The following is a 16,931-nucleotide window of genomic DNA, read 5'->3' as shown; positions in this document are numbered from 1 at the left end:
TTTCTGAGCTAGCAGATTTGAACAAGAGTTTTGCAAGGCTGACTACATAGTTCCATTAGCATTCCAAAACAGCTAAATTTGCAAAGTTTGTGTGTCATTTTAGATTTCTATTGCCACAGCTGTCAAATGAGGTTTCATGTCAAATGTATCCCTGATTGTTCCCTATTTTGTTGCACCTTAGAGTACCTTAGGGGTTTTTTTTTTAGAAGTCTTGATTCAACTCATAAACATCTATCTGTATCATCAGCAAACCTGCATCAACAACAAAGGGTCATTTGGAAGCTCTTAACATTCAGGTACCAATGTATCAGTTTAACAAATGTCGTTCAGTTAACTTGCCAATTAAGTTGTGCTCAAACCTAACACTCAGCTCCCCATCCACAGACTGACTATCCATTTGATGTAAACAGCTAGTTAGGCTTTGCCACATGGTCTGCATGGGGCTACAGTGTCAGGCGAGACCAGCAGTTTGTTGGTTCACAATATATGAGGTTTGAGGTGTCAATTTAGCTGGGAAAAACTCTCTTAAGATCCCTGACAGAAAAAAAATATAGTGGTTGAAGGCTGGAAATAAGTACCGTATTTAACTTGTGTTTGGTTCGCAGAAAACAGATATTTGGAAAATTAACTTTAAATTTATATGTTAATTTTTCTTTTCATCAAAAGATTAACCATATTATGGCTCCAGAAAGCCCCTGCTTTTTTGGCATATGTTTGGTTGTCCTGGGTGCTTAAAGCTGAATGATGGTCACAATTTGACATAATGTGCTTATTGTCTCATATGATCTGTGGAGACCTACCTTCTTCCTGGATTAAAATTCCACCCTTGAGACAGGATTACTAGAAACCTTGAAGCTTAAAGTTCACAGGGAAGCAGGGAGAGACCAGCTTACAGCACCTTGAACAGCTACAAGAGAAGTTGTATTGGCAGGGAGTGAGAGCCACCTGAAGTCTTATGTAGGATGCCCAGGCTTGAAGCATGGTAGGCTCCACAATATAACGTGTTAAAGGACTCTCCCGTTGATTTGTAATCTTTGGATTGTGTGATGTTGGGGAGGCAGAAGAACTGGAGGACTCATATTTTGATTAGTGATGATGACTGAACTGTTTGAAGGACCTTGAATGAAGCCCCAACAGTTCTCCCCTTACCACCACCAAGGAAGTGTCCTGAAACTTAGCCTCATTCAAGGCTTCCACCAAGCATTGGGATCATTGCACAGTGTAAATAGTTAGAATAGTTAGAGAGCCAGTGTGGTGTAGTGGTTAAGAGCGGTTGACTCGTAATCTGGTGAACCGGGTTCACGTCTCAGCTCCTCCACATGCAGCTGCTGGGTGACGTTGGGCTAGTCACACTTCTCTGAAGTTTCTCAGCCCCACTCACCTCACAGAGTGTTTGTTGTGGTGGAGGAAGGGAAAGGAGAATGTTAGCCGCTTTGAGACTCCTTCGGGTAGTGATAAAGTGGGATATCAAATCCAAACTCTAAATGAAGGGCTGGTGAAACAGGGGGAATGAGTTCCCAGTGCTGGGTAGAAGGCACGAGAAAAAAATTATACAGAAACTAGGGGCAGTAGTGATTGTATGCTTCGGGCAACATTGTTTGGCGTAGAAAAATAGGTGGCATGCTGGAAGGCCAAGTGAGAACAGATCCAATAATTCAGGTGGCCAAAGGAAGCAGGACAGAATTGACGTTGGGCTGAAAAGTAGGAAATGGATGAGGAAAGAGATTGAGGAAGCAAGAGAGAGTGGCTAGGAAGAGAGTATCAGAATCCCATAAAGACAGGATGGGGAGTGTGTGTTTGTCAGTGTGTAGGCAGGCAAGGGGAGCCCTTGGGGGCTTTTAGCCAGAGAGGCCAAACAGGCAATGGAGATTGCAGATGAATTTCATATATTGATTGAACTTGCTAAGCAAATGTTTGCTGCAGGTCTCTAGGAATGCATTATTTCAGCAGGGTGAGTGACAAAATCTTTATTGTTCAAGGTCAGCTGGAACCAAATCCTTTGTCTGTTGAGGAATAAGCTGATTTTGCTAGCTATTGGTGCTTGACCCAGATAGATGTTTTCCCCAAGAACAGAGGCTACTTTTCAGTTATGACCAAAATGAAGGCTTACCAAGCTACTTTAATAAACTCCTGTTAGGAAATTGGAAGATGGCCAAAACTACACCCTAGAATAATCAGAACGTTCATCTTGAGCTGAAGCTTAACATGATCTGCTAAGGTCTTTTTAAAAGGAAGTTATTTAAATGTATGGATATGATGAATTCTGAAGGAATTACGGTACTTTAAAATCAAGAGTGAGTTTAGCAGCTTTCCTGTACCCTAACCACTCTTTCCAAAATAAATATTCTTGCTAAAGCTGGCTATCCTCTGGTTTAATAACACGCGTTATTATTTATTCATTAAACAAGGAAAATGCAGTCAGAGCTGCTATGCGAAAACACAGAAATAAGATGGTTCCTTGTTCTGAGGAATGCAGAATCTAAGAGAGTTTAGACTACATACTGTGGCCACGTGCCATTTGCTCTTCTGCAAAATAGCCACCATACACAGTTTAGACTATTTAGACATTATGCTAATAAACTGAAAAAGCTATCCCCTGCCTTTAAGCCTGAGTAGTCTCAGTAATAAATTGGGAACCATAACAATTCACATGATACATTTCATGGCTGTATGTTTGCGCTATGAGGAAATTTGGTGAATATGACTGTGTGATTGCAAGAATATTTGCACTCAGTTTTAGTTGCTACCCCACAAAATAATGTAATGGATGTTACATGTAGGAGGCAAGAAAGATAAAGAAGGAAGGATTTCTTGATTAAGTTTCAGTGAGGCAGAAAAGCAGTAAGTTCTGGACATAAGTTCTGCATGCACACCATTTGAATGGCAATGCCCATGAACTTTGGGGGACGGTCCCCTCAAATATTTTATTGGGGGGGGTGAAGATCCCTTGGCTGCTAGGAATTGGCTCCTATGCTCAGCAGCTTACACTCTGGCACTAGTAAGCAATGAATAGTAGGTATCAATAGCCCTGTCCTCTCCAAATTTTGCCTAATTCCCTTTTTAAGCTATACAAATGGTAGTGAGTTCCGTAGTATGAGCACATGAAGCATAGAACATTTATTCTTGCTTTTTCAATCTGCACCATTGAGTGGATGATTCAATGGAACCAGTGGCGTAGCGTGGGGGGTGCAGGGGGGGCCCGGGCGCAACATCTGGGGGTTAGGGTTAGGGGGCGCAAATCCACGGGTTAGGGGGCGCAAATTACTTGCCTTGTCCCGGGTCCTGACAACCCACGCTACGCCACTGAATGGAACTTTGGCTAATGAATGGTTGTTTGTGTGTGTGTGGAACTGGAGCAATAAAATCTCTTGACCATGTTCTTCTGTACTGTAACCTGTACAGTGAGTCCAGAAAACAGTTGATTCTCTTGGGGAGGTCACCTGAAGATTCACTGCTTCACAAATGCTTCCTCCTACTTTAGTTGAGGGGATTGCAGAAAAAAACAAAAACTGACTTCAGTGCAGATCAGGATAAAATTTCTATAGGCTTGAGGGAGGGAGAAGGAGAGAGAGAGAGAGAGAGAGAGAGAGAGGAGGACGAAATGTGCGTTTATTTCTATCTGATTTTAATTGCTTTAATGAACTGTATGTTTTATTTCTGTACCTGTATTCATAGGAGGAGCACAGGACTGTCAGGTTTGGAATGGGTGCAAGGCAGCAGGGCCAATCAAAGAGCTAATAGCCTTATTGTTTTCAAAATGTGACAAGGGTGGAGTGAATACTCTTAGGTTTTTTTCCTGCAAGTACGCAGCACACAAAGGTAATTATGGATTACAGTTTGATAGTCAATTAGAGTTCAAAGGTGCAGCAAGGGTTGTTAGCCAAAACTCTCAGGGCAACAAGATTTCCAACCTCCCAAAGACAATTCCATAGTTTTGGCAACATTCCATTCTTACTTTTGGAAAATGCTTTCTGTCATTCATTCTTAGCATGCAGCAAACCATTTCCACCTTATTTCATAGCCACATATCTCTGCATATATATCTCTGGGAATGAGATGAAGGATGGTGGCACTTAACCTGTTCAAAAATCCTGCATCCTGTGGAAGCTGAAAACAATGGAAAGCTTCTTGCTACACCCAGGGTGGTTTCCTGTAGTCACACTTGAGACACAAAACGCAAAATCGCCCCTTGCAAAGAGGTTAGCAGCCAGACATCTGAAAGCAGCACAAGTTGAAATATTAAAGGGAGATGCATCTTGTGTGTGAGTCATCCAAACAAAACAGTGTGAAACCAAATAGTTACTAAACATACTGAGCCAAGAGGCAACTGACTGCTGCTGTGGATCAATATAGTTCAGTTTGTGTTGCCTCTACTGCTACATTCGTCAAAGTGAAAGCAAACGATTCCGTGGACTTTTTCAGTACTTTGATTTTGGAACATAGACGGAAAATGATGTGGTGCCGTCTTTGCGAGAATTTGGCAGTGATGATTTATATGGACACGGTGGCTTTTCTATGATAACCTGTGCACCTAGATTGTTATGGGTGAGTACTGTATAGCTTTGCAGCCGTGATTTGTTTATGTTTTGTGCTTCCTTCATTTTACTACTCTTTTCCCCATACCTGCCTTTTTTAAAAGGGTCTGTTCAGGTTTATAATTTTCTTTCTCTGTTTCATATGAAGATCTGTGATGTTGATTACTTTAGTAGCATAGTCAGATATATGCAGATGTAAATCCACAATTATTTAGAACTATAGTTCATATTCCTCAATCTTCATTTAGATGTGATTAAAGGAGATTCATGTTTATTTTTGAATACAGTGCTGCAAAATAGGGCAGGCAAAAATTCTGGTAGGAACACCACCATAGGATTTTTGCAGTGCTGAAGGCTGGTAATGGAATTATCAAAATATAATGGTCAGTCTGTTTTTTCAGGTGGCTATATGTATCGCTGCATTGACTGCCTGGAATATAATAAAACATCACTTGTCCTGAAATGGAGAGTGCTGTCCCCCTCCCCGCAAAAAGCAGGATTTATTGCATCTTTATGAATGCAGTCTTTGCTGTACGGTTGTATTTTAAAGCTGTGTGGACTGAAGTCTTTAGTTTCTCACAATTAGAGCACATTAAAGATATGCAGTTCAAAATTCACTATATATCACTGGCTTGCTTTTTACCAAAATAATTTGTTGTGGCATAACTGGGAAAAGGCCATAGCAGTGGGTATAAAGCTGAACCCAAATCCTATGCATAAGCAAGCTCCACAGAGTCCAATGAAGTTTACTCCAAAGTAAGTGTGCATAGGATTGCAGCTTCAATGGCTTATCCAAATGATAATTCCAAATTTATACAACAGACTTCCACCACCCTCTAAGCTACAGCATCATAATATTAAGCAGTTCTTGGAAAATGCTGCCATTTTCACCAGTGCACCAGAAAGTAGCATATATCACTCTGACATTCTTAAGGAAATACTGGTCTTTGACAGTTGTTGTTGGTTGATATGTTTGAGAGCGCCAGACATACACTTCATAAACAGAGCATTCTAATCACCCCATAAATCATTAAATCTGCTCCCCAGAAAAGGAATGAAGAAGCATGCCAGTCTTTCATTAACTGCCCCTGCTGCACAAATCAAAATGGTACATTTATTGGGCTGACGAGATCAAATAATTGCTTCTGAGCCAATGAATAGCAAGTCCTCCATATCTCAGTACTTAACTTGATTAATCAAGCAAAGTTCTCGTATTCCACCAGCCTTCAGACTGTAATACAAATGTCCTGCCTCAGCCTTCTCTGGGTACAAAGATATAACTTCTACACAATCACAGCTGTTCTGTCGCCTCCCGTCTGCCACCCTGTAATGTAATAGTATAATCTCCTCACCCCCTTCATTTTAATGCTGACAGGCCATTACAGTTCGTGATTTACCCAAGCATATTAACCATAACCATGTTATGCTGTGGGTGCCTGCATGTGATTTATTATCAGATAGTAGTCATTTCTATTTACATAGTCACTTAAGTTTTTTGAATTACTACCTGCGGAGAACCAGGCCCCCTTCCCTTTATACCCACCTTTCTGAGCTATAAGAAAAAAAGATCTCTACTGTTTAGAGGGGGAAATGCTTATATCACAGGAAGGGATATTTGATCACTTGCAAAAAATGTCCTGATGACCTACAGATCCTTGAAGAATATCAAAGGAAGGCCATGTACAGAGAGGTAAGAAAGCATACTTAGGTTCTACTGATTTCAGTGGGGTTTTAAGCATATTAACTGTATTCTGGGTTGTAGCCATTGAGCAAAATCCAAAGCTCTGTCAGCTTAGTTGCTCTCACAGGGCATTGCACCCTTATTTCCCAATTCTTGTAAACAACTCTCACATATTTTGCCCTAGCAGTGCCTTTTTCACAGGATTGTTTTCACGTAATCTAAACAAAGGCTATATCGCGCATCTGGGAAAATCCAGAATGCATCAATAGATTTTGTAATTACAGGATAGATTGAGGTTGTGCAGGTGTCACTGACATTTTAAGGGTATTAGATCCATGGCTCTGTCGGTGCATGATGTAACACTTTACAGGGCAAGAAGTGCAAGTAGGTAAATACGTCTTTTGTAATGTGACATTATATTGTGACCTGGTTTTGTAATGTGATGTTATTTTGTGACCTGGTTTCTGACAGAGATCAATAAACACAACACAAACACAAAACTCCAATACATATACATTAGTTCTATATTGTACTCACAAATATGAGCATATGCTATTATTAAAATAGAAAAAACTTCAACACCAAACGCTTTCCTCAAGAAATTAAAAACTACCTGCAGATGAACTTGAAAAAGATACCGTATTGACATGGTTGATTACTGATATTCCAATGTTGATGACTATTTTATGGTTTGCTGTAATAAACACATAAGTTGTATTTTTCAGGATAATTCTGCATGCGCGCACACACAAACACAGAGCGAGAGAGAGAGAGAGAGAGAGAGAGAGAGAAACCTTTAGCAGGGAAAGTCCCCATTGGTGACTTCATAGTGCTAACTGGTCTCTGCTTTCCCCATAATTAGTTTAGAAGAAGAAGAAGAAATGCTATGTATTTCACATTTAGTTTGACTGTCAGATGCTCAGTATGGTTTTGCCTATGACTGCATACAAAGTAATGTCTTTCTTCTTCTTTGGCAATCACTTGTAGCCGAGTAAGATTGTCTTCCATAAACACGGTTTTAGCAATGAGTCTGTGACTGTGGAGGCCAATTCTGGATGAACACGTCCTTCCACAGTGGGGACATTGGTTTCTGGGCAGGAGTTGATCATGGTGTGGATTTGCCAAGCGTGCCTTCCTCTTAGCACATTTCTCCCATGTGTCCTGAGTTCAAGTGTCTTAAAAGCCCATGACACCTTTGGTAAAGGCTGTTCTCCAACTGGAGAGCTTGCAGGCCAGTGTTTCCCAGTTGTCAGTGTTTATACTACATTTTTTTAGATTTGCCTTGAGACAGTCTTTAAACCTCTTTTGTTGAACACCAGCATTACGCTTTCCGTTTTTAAGAGACGGGGATTAAATACAACAGTTTTCTTAATTAGTGAGGATGCTTTCCTGAATGGACTATTTATCTGCAGGGTGGAGTCTGAGACTGGTGCTTTTTAAGGGTGTATGTGAGAAAACAGCCTTTTCCCAGCTGATGAATGAAGCATGCAGTTTTAGAGATGACCAGACAGAGAAGAGAGAGAGCTGTACATTGGTCCAAGCTGAAGGCTCTTTTGGACACAGTTGCTGTTTGAGGATCTAGTGTAGGACTTGTGGTTGTGCTGTGTGCTGAGGGACTTGGCATACCTCATCTATGGTCCTCCTATATATATTTGTGAATAAAACATAACAAATATAATAAAAGACACTGTAAGTCTCCATTGCATGTGTTCTCTTATCCTATGGTGGCTGAATGCCATAGTACTGCCCACAGACTTCCCCTTGTTGAGGAAGTAGAGAGCATTAAGAATAGACAAGCGTTTCCTCTTGCGTGTCTGACTGCATTATTTCCCTGTTCTGATTCAGCCACATATTTCATCTATACTGCTGAACACTGTATTTCTATAGGGACCCCAACTTCTTGCGGGCATTTTCAGATTGCTCTCTGTTCTTTTAAATAACATGTCATTGAATACGCAGTTATCAAAATCTCTGGAGGTTCTTCTTGCTGATTGGATTGCTGTTTTCATCTCTTGGACAGCTCCTTCTTGTCCTTTCCCCTTATTTTCCCTCAGAAGATTCCCCCTCTCTGTGTTTTTTCCTCTAATGCTAATGGTGCTTTGAGCTTCTTCTGCCACAGTAGCACCAGCATAGAAAGTGGAACAGGGAGTATATAAAAAATGGGCCTTCCTAAATGGCTTTTGCCCTGTATACCTGAAAGAGAGTCTCCACCCCCATCATTCAGCCTGGACACTGAGATCTAGCTCTGAGGGCCTTCTGGCAGTTCCCTCATCACAAGAAGTGAGGGTACAGGGAACCAGGGTCTTCTTGGTAGTGGTGCCCTCCCTCTGGAACACCCTTCTGTCAAGAAAATAAACAACTACCTGACTTTTAGAAGAGATCCGAAGAAAGCCCTGTATAGGGTTGTTTTACTGTGTTGGATGTTTTAATTTGCTGGAAGCCACCCAGAGTGGCTGGGGCAACCCAGTCAGGTGGGTGGCATATTATTGTTGTTGTTGTTGTTGTTGTTGTTATTTGGGAGTTTGGGGAATGTGCATAAGAGGCAACATGAGAGAAGTGGATGAAGTTATGCATTGTGTGGAGAAAGTGGTTAAAGAAATGTTTTTCTTCCTCTCTTATAACCTTAGCATTTGTGGACGTCCAGTGATGTTGAATGTTGGCAGATTCAAGGCTGACCAAAGAAAAGGCTTGTTCACACAGCGCATAGTTAAACTCTGGAATTTGCTTCCAGAAGAGGCAGTGATGGCTACCAACTTGGATAGCTTTAAAAAGATGAATAGACAAATTCATAGAGGACAAGGCTACTAACCCCGATGGCTATGTTCTACCTCCCCAGTAGGAGGTGATAATGCTTCTAAATACCAGTTGCTGGAAGCCTCAGGTGGGGAGAGTGCTGTTGTGCGGAGGTCTTGCTCGCAGGCTTCCCATTTGCATCTGGTTGGCCACTGTGAGAAAAGGATTCTGCACTAGATGGGCCACTGGCCTGATCCAGAAGGCTGTTCTTAGGTTCTTACTACACTTGTTGGCATGATACTACGCTCGTGTTCTGTGGTTTTCCAATCTGCAGTAATCAGCATGGGGATCAGCACAATCACCACTGTAGGTCTTCCAGGTATCGACATGCTCAACACTCACCAAGGCCTTCATCTGGAAGTGTCCTTAGATTATGAGTGTCCACCATGCTTTATGAATATCTGCCCCACTTTTATTGACTGCTGCTTTTAATGAGGTGTTAGCTAGGATGTCACATTTTTCTGCCTTGTGATAAATTCTGAAGCAATGTTGCCCTTGCAGGATCTATTAGGTGCCTCGGTTCTTTGCTTTTAGTATTCTTTTTTGTCTCTCAGCAGTTTTCCAGTGCATTAATTCACAGTTAGGCTCCACTGGTTTACAGGATTCTGTTTGGAGATTGGGCTGTCACACTCTGCAGAGAATCAATTTATTTTTCAAATCCATATACTTAAGACGCAGATTAAGCTATTAAGAAGCATGAGAAGATCATTTAGCAAAATACCTTTTCTTGACAATATTGCCTCAGACAGAAGAAACCCTCACTCTAATTATGCTAAAGATCACAAATAGCATGGTCCTTGAAATGGAAGAGCATTTCTATTTTGGCTAATCATTCAGTGCCAATATATGTTCTGCTTTTGAAAGAGTGCAGCTAGATGAGCATAGATGGAGAGATGAGCCCACTTCAGATCTACATCCATACTTTTGGGGCCACACACCTGTTGGAAGTGCAACAGCAGTGATCATTCAGTTTGTCACTTAAGGGTTAATTCTGTCCATGTTAAAGGCAGCTAACCAAGAGGGTGTGGTAGTGCTGCTGGTGCTGGCTGGGGGTGCCAACTTGGCCCCACAACCATGGGTGCCCAGGACTGTGGGTGCTATGCAGTATGCATGGCCCTGGCACTGAAATTTGTGGGTGCCTAACCCCTTCATGGGGAATTTTGTGGGTGCCTGGGCACCCAGGGCCCTAGGGAGTCGGCACCTATGGTGCTGGCAGCGCTTACCAGCCAGGCAGACTGCTATAATGTTTACTGCTTGTGCTGTTCTGAGGGAGTTTTTCCTCTGTCTGTTTGGTTGAATTTCTCTCTGCTGAAGTAAGGAAGACAAAGGCTCTGTGTTCCTTTCCCCTCAGATTAAACACTGCTTTTGTTCAATAATGTCATCAAAAAGCAGCACTCAAGAATAGGGATGGCAGAGAAACAAAATAAAAAACTAATCCATCGTTAGTTTCTACACCGCCCAAATTAGGTGGTCAATCTTTTTATGAACATTCATGGTTTTCTTCCACACCAAATAATTTGTGAAAATAATTGTCAAAAACAACTTAAATGGTTTTCGAAACTTAGTCCTACTTAATTTTGCTTTATCACACCTTACCATAACCTTTCGCTGTTGTTGTTTTTCTTTCTTTCATTGCATCTGATTTGACTGTGCTGAAATGTGTATTCCTTCCTTGTCACTGAGGTGCTGATGGGAACCATTATCCAACCCATTCAATCACTGTTATGTTTCTTAAGCTGTCACCGCTTGATATCCCTCTCATTTTATCTCTGTAGCTCTATTGCATGCGGTGGGCAGGGGCGAGAGAGGCTGTCCAATGAGTTTTTCCTTTCTCCTGTACTATAAGAATTTGGTAGCAGGGCTAGACCAAGTTTTCTTTGACCTCAGAAGACTCTTGGTTTCCTGCCCATCACCTTCAGGGTGGGGATCGGGTGGGGGAATGGGCAGTGACACTCACTGCAATCCTTTCAATGAAATGGGTCACTCATTGGCTTCACTCTCAATGTTGTCTAGAGGTCCATTGCCTCAGGCAATGCAATGCTGAGGTTAACAACAGCACCACTAAACAATGAAACCCCACTGTGCTGTGGTGACAGAGGAAAAGGGATAGAGGAGAGATTCAAGAATAGCCATGTAGCACAATGTGGGCTTTCTTGGTTGGCCAAATAGCTGAGCTATAGCAGTGTACAGAGAGTGTACAGTGGTACCTAGGGTTAAGAACTTAATTCGTTCTAGAGGTCTGTTCTTAACCTGAAACTGTTCTTAACCTGAAGCACCACTTAAGCTAATGGGGCCTCCTGCTGCCGCTGCGCCGCCGGAGCACGATTTCTGTTCTCATCCTGAAGCAAAGTTCTTAACCCGAGGTACTATTTCTGGGTTAGCGGAGTCTGTAACCTGAAGCATGTGTAACCTGAAGTGTATGTAACCTGAGGTACCACTGTATATATGAGTGGCAAGATACACATACATACCCTCCAACATTTATCCGATGAAAATAGGGGCGTTCCATTGCATAACGATAATTTTACTATTTATACCCCACCCATCTGACTGGGTTGGCCCAGCCACTCTGGGCAGCTTCAAACATATATAAAAACATAATAAAACATTAAACATTTTTAAAAAAATCCCTACCCAGGATTGGCTTCTGATGGCTCAGGGATAGGATAACTCCATACCCTCCAACATTTCTCCAATGAAAATAGGGACATCCTAAGGAAATGTGGGACATTCCAGGATCAAATCAGAAACTAGGATGGCTTCGCTAAATCAAGGACGTCCTTGGAAAATAGGGACACTTGGAGGGTCTGCACATATGAGGGAAGAAAAAATGGTCAGGGCAGAAGTATTTACAGACTTCAGATACTATGGAAATTGTCTGTAAGCCCAGCAGAAGGCTGTTCTGTAGTCACTTTTGGCAAGCCCACAGCAAGCGTGTGACAAGATTCAGTGGAGCAAACATGTCCAAGTGCCTATTCTGGGATGTAATGATTAAGTACTCTTATATTGAGCCAACCCTACCCCATGAAAATACCTTTAGAGACAAATACAGTGGTACCTCGGGTTAAGTACTTAATTCGTTCCGGAGGTCCGTTCTTAACCTGAAACTGTTCTTAACCTGAAGCACCACTTTAGCTAATGGGGCCTCCTGCTGCCGCCGCACCGCCGGATGTTCTCATCCTGAAGTAAAGTTCTTAACCTGAAGCACTACTTCTGGATTAGCAGAGTCTGTAACCTGGAGTGTATGTAACCCAATATTGCGCAATCAATATTCCAATTAGCCTTGAGAAAACTAAATCGGATTAAATTCAAGTATGCTAGAATAGCCAACTTTTGAAGGAGCCTTTAAGCATTTCTCTGTTAAATATTGCATACAGTGAGATTAATATTATATGAACTACAGTGGGCTACATCAATTTGCAAATGAAGACATCTTGACACCTTTAGAACATGAATTCTAGCAACAAAGATGTACATCCTGCTTTCTTTACTCTTTTATGCCCTCTAAGCGATCACCTGCCCAAGAGTTTGTTAAATCTTCTCCAAGGCCATGCTGGTACTTCGGGGGAAGCTGGCAAATCAGTGCTCTACTCTGTTACATGATTTTGAACACATGAAACGTAGGGCCTCATTGAATAAAGCTGTTTCTAAGTCCCCCCAACAGTCACGAAATTAAAAGACGCCTGCTCCTTGGGAGAAAGGCGATGGCAAACCTAGACAACATCTTAAAAAGCAGAGACATCACCTTGCCAACAAAGGTCCGTATAGTTAAAGCCATGGTTTTCCCAGTAGTGATGTACGGAAGTGAGAGCTGGACCATAAAGAAGGCTGATCGCCGAAGAATTGATGGTTTTGAATTATGGTGCTGGAGGAGACTCTTGAGAGTCCCATGGACTGCAAGAAGATCAAATGCATCCTGAGTGGTCACTGGAAGGACAGATCCTGAAGCTGAGACTCCAATACTTTGGCCACCTCATGAGAAGAGAAGACTCCCTGGAAAAGACCCCGATGTTGGGAAAGATTGAGGGCACAAGGAGAAGGGGACGACAGAGGACGAGATGGTTGGACAGTGTTCTCAAAGCCACAAACATGAGTCTGACCAAACTGCGGGAGGCAGTGGAAGACAGGAGTGCCTGGTGTGCTCTGGTCCACGGGGTCACAAAGAGTCTGACACGACTAAACAACAACAACAAGTCCCACCTGTACAGTGGTACCTCGGGTTACATACACTTCAGGTTACAGACCTTTAAGTAACTGAGAACCTTTAAAACAATATATTTTGGTATATGTAATTGTTTTCTATGATTTACTATAATTTATATATTCCAAAAGTGGTGAACCTTTATATTCTCTGAAGAACTAAACTGGAGTTTTCAGTGTGTGAATGCAGTTTCTTTGTGAGGAAGGCGTTCTATTTTCAGTTTATTGGGTGCGTACAAATGTCATGGTAGACCATGGCGTATTGTGATGGGGCTGAACTTAACCTCACATGCTGCCCACCCCTTCAGGCTTTTTCTTCCAGTTTTCTATTACTCCTGGCTAGTGGTATCACCCAAACTTCACAAGCCATAGTTTATGAAACTGGCTTGTTTTTGTTAACCGTAGTTAAAATTTACAACAGTTTAGGGTTCAGACAACATGCTGAACCACAGTTAATCTAAAACAGAAGCAGAGGCTTCAGGTATCCTTCTTTGAGCTGCAACAAAGGAGAAAAGAGAGAGCAACTTCAAAGGCCACTGATTCCCTATACTTCATTGTAGGGGGAAAAACATGATAACCTCTTGGAGGTCTACTACAAAGGAGAATGAGCTGGTTTTTGTGAACTATATGCTGATCCAGAAAGGTACTGAAGAGACATTTCAGGAAGCTGAAATAAACTCATCATGAGTGGGTAGCAAGGACAAAACAAAAAGTGGGGGGATGGCAGAAAAGTAGCAGGAGTTGTGTGGGGCTGGACAATGATTACTGAACAGTCAGAAGAAAGACTTGGGACATTTACCAATCAGTAGGTTTCAGTTTTTATTTTAATGACTATATTGAAAATGGTTCTGAATTGCCTTCTGTTTCAAAAGCAATAGGGAGAACGTGTCACCTGCTTGATTAGTTTTTTGAGGCTGATCTTTATATAAAAGAGGGAACATTTTTTGAAGGCCAGTCAGAGGTAATTATGAATTGGTAGCTTGGTCTTGCCACCACAATAGGCTGCCAGTGTCAAAGTGACATGGTTGCAAATTTTGTTCAGTTACTACAGAAATGAGTAAAAGCAAGCTGGCTCACTTAATACATTTGATGGCATGCCTATCAGCTTAGCTGTGCAAGTATATGTCCGTTATGATACATGCTAACTATACAACACACTATCCTCCAGAATGGTTTTTAAGAAAAAAATACCATAAAATTGCACATGTGGTTCATGTAAATGCTTTAAAATGTTTTTAAAGGGTAAATCAAAATTTAAATTTCCAGGTGTTCCTTCAGGAATGCCAACAATCTAGTGTCTGGTTTCTTTTTAGAAGAGATAGTTTTGCTTCTTTTAGTATATAAGCATAGAAAATGTATGTTTTCATTCTTTTGTGGTAGGAAACTGAATCAAATGGAAAAGCTTCAGGGTTGTTTTAACTGCATATAAATAATTCCACATACCTCTTGCGTGGAGCCTTCCCATAGAATTTTTAGTATGGCTGTTGTGCAATTGTTACATGTACAAGGCCCAGATGTTTTTCCTGATTGCTAGATTTGTCTTGCAGATAGCCCATTTCCCCAGCACTCAAAAGCACAACATTGTCTCGCTGGGCAAATATAATTTGCTGATCACTGGTTCCTGCAAAGCTGATTTTCAGAGCCTGCAAAGCATAGGCGCAAAGGAAAATGGCTCACCTGATATCATTGTGTCCTGCGCACCTGCCAAAGAGTTTCAAATACCTGCAGTGTTGGCCAATCCCTTGCAGCCATCCCCCCCCCCCCGGTTTTATGGACATTTTGTTTTCTAGTTCAATGTAGGCTGTATGAGCCATCTCTCTAATTATGGAGCTCACATCTACCCCTTAGACAAACTACACTGTGGTTATTCCATCGTAAGAAGACAGTCTCCATACTTGCTTCTGTTCTGGGTGGGGCACAATTACAGTACATGCACCTAAGACAGAATCCTCCATGGCCCAAATATGTTGCTATCAAATGGAGGGGGAATGGTTTGTTTTTATGGTTTAGAAACTAAGCCCCTTCAATGCTCAGCAATTTCAAAAAGAGGCTATGAAGTACATGGATATGCTGAATATTTTGCTTCCTAACAAACAAGCTATTAGTATTCATTCTGAAAATGCTGCTTAACATTTTATCAAGAGAGATGATTTCATATTTATGTGGAATTTATTATTTATGATTTGGGATAATCCCACAATAAGTTGCCGCAGAAATGTTTTTTGAAGCAGCAATTTAGGAAGAACACATGTATTTGTAAGCAGGTTGTAACAATGTTCAAATTCCATGGAACAGCACATATAATGCAGCTAGGCATTTGTGGGATTGTATCACTGGCTTGAATTTTTGGGTGGACCCAACTGGGAAGACTGCTGGGGGGTGGGATACTTCCCCAACTGCTTAGCCCCCAGAGCCTGTGTAGCAAGGGTCCATAACAGTGGTTTTTTTCCTAATTGCAACTCCCCTTTCAAATGAGTAAAGAGATTTGGGCAGCAGCAGCAAAGATGCCTACCAGTCCCAGCATACCAGCAAGGGGGGGGGGGTGATTTGTATTATTTCTGGCAGAGAGAGGGTACTCCAGTTGTTCCAAGCACCTGTATTCAAATGTGAGCATCGCTGCAATGTAGCCCCATAGAATAAAATTTGCCATGACTTTCGGGTGAAAACTGAACTTTCAGAATTGCAGCTTTCTCTCTCTATCTTTTTGTCAAAATAAAAAAATTCCTTCCAGTAGCACCTTAAAGACCAACTAAGTTAGTTCTTGGTATGAGCTTTCGTGTGCATGCACACTTCTTCAGATACACTGAAAATACACTACTGAAGATACACTGAAAATACAATACTTCAGATACACTGGTTTTCAGTGTATCTGAAGAAGTGTGCATGCACACGAAAGCTCATACCAAGAACTAACTTAGTTGGTCTTTAAGGTGCTACTGGAAGGAATTTTTTTATTTTGACTATGGCAGACCAACACGGCCACCTATCTTTTTGTATTAGGGCTGGAAGCAAAGCCTGAGTTCCAGATCTACCCAACACTAATTTAAACACAGACGTTGCAATAAGTAGACAACTTTGGATGGAAGATGGTCTTACAGCAATGGCGATGATATGGGACTCCTTCATCGGGGTTTCTATTTCTGTTTTGCCATGGCCCTCCTTTGTGACCTTGGCAAGCCACTCCAGCTTTAGAAAAAACCAACTCTGCTGCGCAAGATTGGCACCTAAATAATTGGCCTGAGATTCAGAAGTGCTAAGCATTTAACAGCCTCCATTGATTCTCTGTGGCCTTGAGTCTATTAGGAGCCATAAATAGTCATCATCTCTTTCAAGGTAGCTGCTTGCTCATTTCAGAATCCAAAAGCAGAAGAAAGGGTGCCAGTTCCTCAAGGTTCTCTCACACCTGCAGTGGTCCATTCATAGGGAACTGGCCTTTGACAAGGATGCTCTTCATCCGTGTTCTGTTGCTCATTTCTATAAAGCAAGCTTGTCTAACCTGTGGGCCTCCAAATGTTGCTTGACTCCAACTCCCATAACCCCTTGCTGACTGGGGCTGATGGGAGTTGTAGTCCAACAACTTCTGGATGGCCATAGGTTAGGCACTCTTGCCATTAAAATATATATAAATAATGTTCAACTCTTGAAATGAAATTCTTTGTAGGTTTTTTCTGGTTTTGGTTTTTAAGAAATATATTAAAATCTCTTTTAAAATAGCTTTTACC

At 41.7% G+C, this 16,931-nt stretch overlaps 1 protein-coding gene across 41 annotated transcripts in view; it reads left to right on the top strand.

Moving 5' to 3' along the window:
• SORBS2 (sorbin and SH3 domain containing 2) overlaps nucleotides 1-16,931 on the top strand; it is a gene marked incomplete at its 3' end in the record, with an annotated part of 177,085 nt that overhangs the window by 65,759 nt on the left and 94,395 nt on the right. For 2 of the 41 annotated variants that reach the window (XR_014223469.1, XR_014223470.1), the window contains exon 1: nucleotides 204-296. The exons of 33 other annotated variants lie outside the window; for them this stretch is intronic. Of the gene's footprint in view, nucleotides 1-188; nucleotides 297-4,285; nucleotides 4,546-16,931 lie in introns of those variants that run through there. 6 more of the 41 variants (XM_082237843.1, XM_082237844.1, XM_082237852.1 and 3 more) reach the window with 6 other exon arrangements.

The sequence above is a fragment of the Podarcis vaucheri genome, assembly GCF_965113315.1.
Source record: "Podarcis vaucheri genome assembly, chromosome: 9".
In the NCBI taxonomy this organism is placed as follows: domain Eukaryota; kingdom Metazoa; phylum Chordata; class Lepidosauria; order Squamata; family Lacertidae; genus Podarcis; species Podarcis vaucheri.
Note: the sequence above shows the minus strand (reverse complement) of the source record. Positions and strands in the feature narration are given on the sequence as shown.